At 53.1% G+C, this 7,500-nt stretch overlaps 1 pseudogene; it reads right to left on the bottom strand.

The window, feature by feature from the left end:
- LOC133360642 (uncharacterized protein DDB_G0271670-like) overlaps positions 1 to 629 on the bottom strand; it is a 1,681-nt pseudogene extending 1,052 nt beyond the window's left edge.
- Between the last annotated feature and the right edge of the window lie 6,871 nt (positions 630 to 7,500).

Raw genomic sequence — 7,500 nt, 5'->3', positions numbered from 1 at the left:
GTTGCTACTGCTGCTACTGCTACTACTACTGCTGCTACTACTGCTGCTACGACTGCTGCTGCTGCTACTACTACTACTGCTGATGTTGCTACTGCTGCTACTGCTACTACTACTGCTGCTACTACTGCTGCTACGACTGCTGCTGCTGCTACTACTACTACTGCTGATGTTGCTACTGCTGCTACTGCTACTACTACTGCTGCTACTACTGCTGCTACGACTGCTGCTGCTGCTACTACTACTACTGCTGATGTTGCTACTGCTGCTACTGCTACTACTACTGCTGCTACTACTGCTGCTACGACTGCTGCTGCTGCTACTACTACTACTGCTGATGTTGCTACTGCTGCTACTGCTACTACTACTGCTGCTACTACTGCTGCTACGACTGCTGCTGCTGCTACTACTACTACTGCTGATGTTGCTACTGCTACTACTGCTTCTGCGGCTGCTACTGGTGATGCTGCTGCTGATGATCACGATGATGCTAATGACAATGAAGGTAACGATTATGCAGCTGATGGCGCTGATGATGATGCCGCTGCTGCTGCTGCTACTACAGCTGCTGCTGCTGCTGATGGCGCTGCTGCTGCTGCTACTGCTGATGCTGTTACTGCTGCTGATGATGCTGCTGCTGCTGCGACTGATGACGTTGCTGCTGCTGCTGATCATGATGATGCTGTTTCTGGTCGTGGTGTTGGTGGTGCTTGTGGTTGTGCTGCTGGCGGTGGTTGTGTTGGTGGTGCCGGTGGTGGTGGCGATGTTGGTGGTGTTGGTGGTGGTGTTGGTGGTGTTGGTGGTGTTGGTGGTGATGGTGGTGGTGGTGATGTTGGTGGTGATGGTGGTGGTGATGGTGGTGATGGTGGTGATGGTGGTGGTGATGGTGGTGGTGGTGATGGTGGTGATGGTGGTGGTGATGGTGGTGGTGGCGATGTTGGTGGTGATGGTGGTGATGGTGGTGGTGTTGGTGGTGATGTTGGTGGTGTTGGTGGTGGTGTTGGTGATGGTAGTGTTGGCGTTAGTGGTGGTGTTGGTGGTGGCGATGTTGGTGGTGTTGGTGGTGGTAGTGTTGGTGGTGGTAGTGTTGGTGGTGTTAGTGCTGGTGGTGGTGTTGGTAGTGGTGGTGTTGGTGGTGTTAGTGCTGGTGGTAGTGCTGGTGGTGTTAGTGTTGGTGGTGTTAGTGCTGGTGGTGTTAGTGCTGGTGGTGTTAGTGGTGGTAGTGTTGGTGGTGTTAGTGGTGGTGGTGTTAGTGTTGGTGGTGTTAGTGGTGGTGGTGTTAGTGTTGGTGGTGTTAGTGGTGGTGGTGTTGGTGTTGGTGGTGTTAGTGTTGGTGGTGTTGGTGGTGTTTAGTGTTGGTGGTGTTAGTGCTGGTGGTGTTGGTGGTGTTAGTGTTGGTGGTGTTAGTGCTGGTGGTGTTGGTGGTGTTAGTGCTGGTGGTGTTAGTGCTGGTGGTGTTGGTGGTGTTAGTGTTGGTGGTGTTAGTGGTGGTGGTGTTGGTGGTGTTAGTGCTGGTGGTGTTAGTGCTGGTGGTGTTAGTGCTGGTGGTGTTAGTGTTGGTGGTGTTAGTGGTGGTGGTGTTGGTGGTGTTAGTGTTGGTGGTGTTAGTGCTGGTGGTGTTAGTGTTAGTGTTGGTGGTGTTAGTGCTGGTGGTGTTGGTGGTGTTAGTGTTGGTGGTGTTAGTGGTGGTGGTGTTGGTGGTGTTAGTGCTGGTGGTGTTAGTGGTGTTAGTGGTGGTAGTGTGGTGGTGTTAGTGCTGGTGGTGTTAGTGGTGTTAGTGGTGTTAGTGCTGGTGGTGTTAGTGCTGGTGGTGTTAGTGTTGGTGGTGTTAGTGCTGGTGGTGTTGGTGGTGTTAGTGTTGGTGGTGTTAGTGCTGGTGGTGTTAGTGCTGGTGGTGTTAGTGCTGGTGGTGTTGGTGGTGTTAGTGCTGGTGGTGTTAGTGCTGGTGGTGTTGGTGGTGTTAGTGTTGGTGGTGTTAGTGCTGGTGGTGTTAGTGCTGGTGGTGTTAGTGTTGGTGGTGTTAGTGGTGGTGGTGTTAGTGCTGGTGGTGTTAGTGGTGGTAGTGCTGGTGGTGTTAGTGCTGGTGGTGTTAGTGCTGGTGGTGTTAGTGTTGGTGGTGTTAGTGGTGGTGGTGTTAGTGGTGGTAGTGGTGTTAGTGGTGATGGTGGTGTTGATGGAGGTGGTGTTAGTGGTGATGGTGGTGTTGATGGAGGTGGTGTTAGTGGTGGTGGTGGTTGTTGGTGGTGTTAGTGGTGGTGGTGTTAGTGCTGGTGGTGTTAGTGGTGGTGTTAGTGTTAGTGGTGTTAGTGCTGGTGGTGTTGGTGGTGGTGGTGTTAGTGGTGGTGGTGTTAGTGTTGGTGGTGTTAGTGGTGGTGGTGTTAGTGGTGTTAGTGGTGGTGTTGGTGGTGTTGGTGGTGGTGGTGTTGGTGGTGTTAGTGGTGGTAGTGCTGGTGGTGTTAGTGGTGGTAGTGCTGGTGGTGTTAGTGCTGGTGGTGTTAGTGCTGGTGGTGTTAGTGGTGGTAGTGTTGGTGGTGTTAGTGCTGGTGGTGTTAGTGGTGGTAGTGCTGGTGGTGTTAGTGCTGGTGGTGTTAGTGGTGGTAGTGCTGGTGGTGTTAGTGCTGGTGGTGTTAGTGGTGGTGGTGTTAGTGGTGGTAGTGCTGGTGGTGTTAGTGTTGGTGGTGTTAGTGCTGGTGGTGTTAGTGGTGGTAGTGCTGGTGGTGTTAGTGCTGGTGGTGTTAGTGGTGGTAGTGCTGGTGGTGTTAGTGCTGGTGGTGTTAGTGCTGGTGGTGTTAGTGGTGGTAGTGCTGGTGGTGTTAGTGCTGGTGGTGTTAGTGCTGGTGGTCGTAGTGGTGGTAGTGCTGGTGGTGTTAGTGGTGGTGGTGTTAGTGGTGGTAGTGTTGGTGGTGTTAGTGGTGGTGGTGTTGGTGGTGTTAGTGGTGGTGGTGTTGGTGGTGTTAGTGGTGGTGGTGTTAGTGGTGGTAGTGCTGGTGGTGTTAGTGGTGGTGGTGTTGGTGGTGTTGGTGGTGGTGGTGTTGGTGGTGTTAGTGGTGGTAGTGCTGGTGGTGTTAGTGGTGGTAGTGCTGGTGGTGTTAGTGGTGGTGTTGGTGGTGTTAGTGGTGGTGGTGTTGGTGGTGTTGGTGGTGGTGGTGTTGGTGGTGTTAGTGGTGGTAGTGCTGGTGGTGTTAGTGGTGGTAGTGCTGGTGGTGTTAGTGGTGGTGTTGGTGGTGTTAGTGGTGGTGGTGGTTGGTGGTGTTGGTGGTGTGGTGTTGGTGGTGTTAGTGGTGGTAGTGCTGGTGGTGTTAGTGGTGGTAGTGCTGGTGGTGTTAGTGGTGGTAGTGCTGGTGGTGTTAGTGGTGTAGTGCTGGTGGTGTTAGTGGGTAGTGCTGGTGGTTTAGTGGTGGTTGTGGTGTTAGTGGTGGTAGTGCTGGTGGTGTTAGTGGTGGTGGTGTTAGTGGTGGTGGTGTTAGTGGTGGTGGTGTTAGTGGTGGTGGTGTTAGTGGTGGTGGTGTTAGTGGTGGTAGTGCTGGTGGTGTTAGTGGTGGTGGTGTTAGTGGTGGTGGTGTTAGTGGTGGTAGTGCTGGTGGTGTTAGTGGTGGTGGTGTTAGTGGTGGTAGTGCTGGTGGTGGTAGTGGTGGTAGTGTTGGTGGTGGTAGTGGTGGTAGTGTTGGTGGTGGTAGTGGTGGTAGTGTTGGTGGTGTTAGTGGTGGTAGTGGTGGTGGTGTTGGTGGTGTTAGTGCTGGTGGTGGTAGTGGTGGTAGTGTTGGTGGTGGTAGTGGTGGTAGTGTTGGTGGTGTTAGTGGTGGTAGTGTGGTGGTGTTGGTGGTGGTGTTGGTGGTGTTAGTGGTGGTAGTGTTAGTGGTGGTGGTGTTAGTGTTGGTGGTGTTAGTGGTGGTGGTGTTGGTGTTGGTGGTGTTAGTGTTGGTGGTGTTGGTGGTGTTAGTGTTGGTGGTGTTAGTGTTGGTGGTGTTAGTGCTGGTGGTGTTGGTGGTGTTAGTGTTGGTGGTGTTAGTGTTGGTGGTGTGGTGGTGTTAGTGTTGGTGGTGTTAGTGCTGGTGGTGTTGGTGGTGTTAGTGTTGGTGGTGTTAGTGCTGGTGGTGTTGGTGGTGTTAGTGCTGGTGGTGTTAGTGCTGGTGGTGTTGGTGGTGTTAGTGTTGGTGGTGTTAGTGGTGGTGGTGTTGGTGGTGTTAGTGCTGGTGGTGTTAGTGCTGGTGGTGTTAGTGCTGGTGGTGTTAGTGGTGGTGGTGTTGGTGGTGTTAGTGTTGGTGGTGTTAGTGCTGGTGGTGTTAGTGTTAGTGTTGGTGGTGTTAGTGCTGGTGGTGTTGGTGGTGTTAGTGCTGGTGGTGTTGGTGGTGTTAGTGCTGGTGGTGTTAGTGTTAGTGTTGGTGGTGTTAGTGGTGGTGGTGTTGGTGGTGTTAGTGCTGGTGGTGTTAGTGGTGTTAGTGGTGGTAGTGTTGGTGGTGTTAGTGCTGGTGGTGTTAGTGGTGTTAGTGGTGTTAGTGCTGGTGGTGTTAGTGCTGGTGGTGTTAGTGTTGGTGGTGTTGGTGGTGTTAGTGTTGGTGGTGTTAGTGCTGGTGGTGTTAGTGCTGGTGGTGTTAGTGTTGGTGGTGTTGGTGGTGTTAGTGTTAGTGGTGTTAGTGCTGGTGGTGTTAGTGCTGGTGGTGTTAGTGCTGGTGGTGTTGGTGGTGTTAGTGTTGGTGGTGTTAGTGCTGGTGGTGTTAGTGCTGGTGGTGTTAGTGCTGGTGGTGTTGGTGGTGTTAGTGCTGGTGGTGTTAGTGCTGGTGGTGTTGGTGGTGTTAGTGTTGGTGGTGTTAGTGCTGGTGGTGTTAGTGCTGGTGGTGTTAGTGTTGGTGGTGTTAGTGGTGGTGGTGTTAGTGCTGGTGGTGTTAGTGGTGGTAGTGCTGGTGGTGTTAGTGCTGGTGGTGTTAGTGCTGGTGGTGTTAGTGTTGGTGGTGTTAGTGGTGGTGGTGTTAGTGGTGGTAGTGCTGGTGGTGTTAGTGGTGGTGGTGGTGTTAGTGGTGGTGGTGTTAGTGTTGGTGGTGTTAGTGGTGGTGGTGTTAGTGCTGGTGGTGTTAGTGGTGGTGTTAGTGTTAGTGGTGTTAGTGCTGGTGGTGTTGGTGGTGGTGGTGTTAGTGGTGGTGGTGTTAGTGTTGGTGGTGTTAGTGGTGGTGGTGTTAGTGGTGGTGGTGGTGGTGTTGGTGGTGCTGGTGGTGGTGGTGTTGGTGGTGTTAGTGGTGGTAGTGCTGGTGGTGTTAGTGGTGGTAGTGCTGGTGGTGTTAGTGCTGGTGGTGTTAGTGCTGGTGGTGTTAGTGGTGGTAGTGTTGGTGGTGTTAGTGCTGGTGGTGTTAGTGGTGGTAGTGCTGGTGGTGTTAGTGCTGGTGGTGTTAGTGGTGGTAGTGCTGGTGGTGTTAGTGCTGGTGGTGTTAGTGGTGGTGGTGTTAGTGGTGGTAGTGCTGGTGGTGTTAGTGTTGGTGGTGTTAGTGCTGGTGGTGTTAGTGGTGGTAGTGCTGGTGGTGTTAGTGCTGGTGGTGTTAGTGGTGGTAGTGCTGGTGGTGTTAGTGCTGGTGGTGTTAGTGCTGGTGGTGTTAGTGGTGGTAGTGCTGGTGGTGTTAGTGCTGGTGGTGTTAGTGCTGGTGGTCGTAGTGGTGGTAGTGCTGGTGGTGTTAGTGGTGGTGGTGTTAGTGGTGGTAGTGTTGGTGGTGTTAGTGGTGGTGGTGTTGGTGGTGTTAGTGGTGGTGGTGTTGGTGGTGTTAGTGGTGGTGGTGTTAGTGGTGGTAGTGCTGGTGGTGTTAGTGGTGGTGGTGTTGGTGGTGTTGGTGGTGGTGGTGTTGGTGGTGTTAGTGGTGGTAGTGCTGGTGGTGTTAGTGGTGGTAGTGCTGGTGGTGTTAGTGGTGGTGTTGGTGGTGTTAGTGGTGGTGGTGTTGGTGGTGTTGGTGGTGGTGGTGTTGGTGGTGTTAGTGGTGGTAGTGCTGGTGGTGTTAGTGGTGGTAGTGCTGGTGGTGTTAGTGGTGGTGTTGGTGGTGTTAGTGGTGGTGGTGTTGGTGGTGTTGGTGGTGGTGGTGTTGGTGGTGTTAGTGGTGGTAGTGCTGGTGGTGTTAGTGGTGGTAGTGCTGGTGGTGTTAGTGGTGGTAGTGCTGGTGGTGTTAGTGGTGGTAGTGCTGGTGGTGTTAGTGGTGGTAGTGCTGGTGGTGTTAGTGGTGGTGGTGTTAGTGGTGGTGGTGTTAGTGGTGGTAGTGCTGGTGGTGTTAGTGGTGGTGGTGTTAGTGGTGGTGGTGTTAGTGGTGGTGGTGTTAGTGGTGGTGGTGTTAGTGGTGGTGTTAGTGGTGGTAGTGGTGGTGGTGTTAGTGGTGGTGGTGTTAGTGGTGGTGGTGTTAGTGGTGGTAGTGCTGGTGGTGTTAGTGGTGGTGGTGTTAGTGGTGGTAGTGCTGGTGGTGGTAGTGGTGGTAGTGTTGGTGGTGGTAGTGGTGGTAGTGTTGGTGGTGTAGTGGTGGTAGTGTTGGTGGTGTTAGTGGTGGTAGTGGTGGTTGGTGTTGGTGGTGTTAGTGCTGGTGGTGGTAGTGGTGGTAGTGTTGGTGGTGGTAGTGGTGGTAGTGTTGGTGGTGTTAGTGGTGGTAGTGGTGGTGGTGTTGGTGGTGTTAGTGGTGGTAGTGTTAGTGGTGTTAGTGCTGGTGGTGTTAGTGGTGGTAGTGCTGGTGGTGGTAGTGGTGGTAGTGCTGGTGGTGTTAGTGGTGGTGGTGTTTGTGGTGTTTCTGCGGCTCACCGCGGCAGGTGGCTCTGCGCTTGTCATCCACCTTGATGAGCTCGCGGGGAGCACGGCGCCGTGCCTGGGGACTACCCCCTGCCTGCTGCAACAGTCACAGGCAACAGGCAACAGTCACAGGCAACAGGCAACAGTCACAGGCAACAGTCACAGGCAACAGGCAACAGTCACAGGCAACAGTCACAGGCAACAGTCACAGGCAACACAGTCACAGGCAACAGTCACAGGCAACAGTCACAGGCAACAGGCAACAGTCACAGGCAACACAGTCACAAGCAACAGTCACAGGCAACAGTCACAAGCAACAGTCACAAGCAACACAGTCACAGGCAACAGTCACAGGCAACAGTCACAGGCAACAGTCACAGGCAACAGTCACAGGCAACAGTCACAAGCAACACAGTCACAAGCAACACAGTCACAGGCAACAGCCACAGGCAACAGTCACAGGCAACAGTCACAGGCAACAGTCACAGGCAACAGTCACAGGCAACAGTCACAAGCAACAGTCACAAGCAACACAGTCACAGGCAACTGTCACAGGCAACAGTCACAGGCAACAGTCACAGGCAACAGTCACAGGCAACAGTCACAGGCAACACAGTCACAGGCAACACAGTCACAGAAAACAGTCACAGGCAACACAGTCACAGGCAACAGTCACAGGCAACACAGTCACAGGCAACAGTCACAGGCAACAGCCACAGGCAACAGTCACAGGCAACAGTCACAGGCAACAGTCACAG

This window comes from Lethenteron reissneri, chromosome 69, assembly GCF_015708825.2.
Source record: "Lethenteron reissneri isolate LAM-NWPU_2019-01 chromosome 69, ASM1570882v1, whole genome shotgun sequence".
Lineage (NCBI taxonomy): Eukaryota > Metazoa > Chordata > Hyperoartia > Petromyzontiformes > Petromyzontidae > Lethenteron > Lethenteron reissneri.
This window is presented reverse-complemented; position numbering and strand designations above follow the sequence as displayed.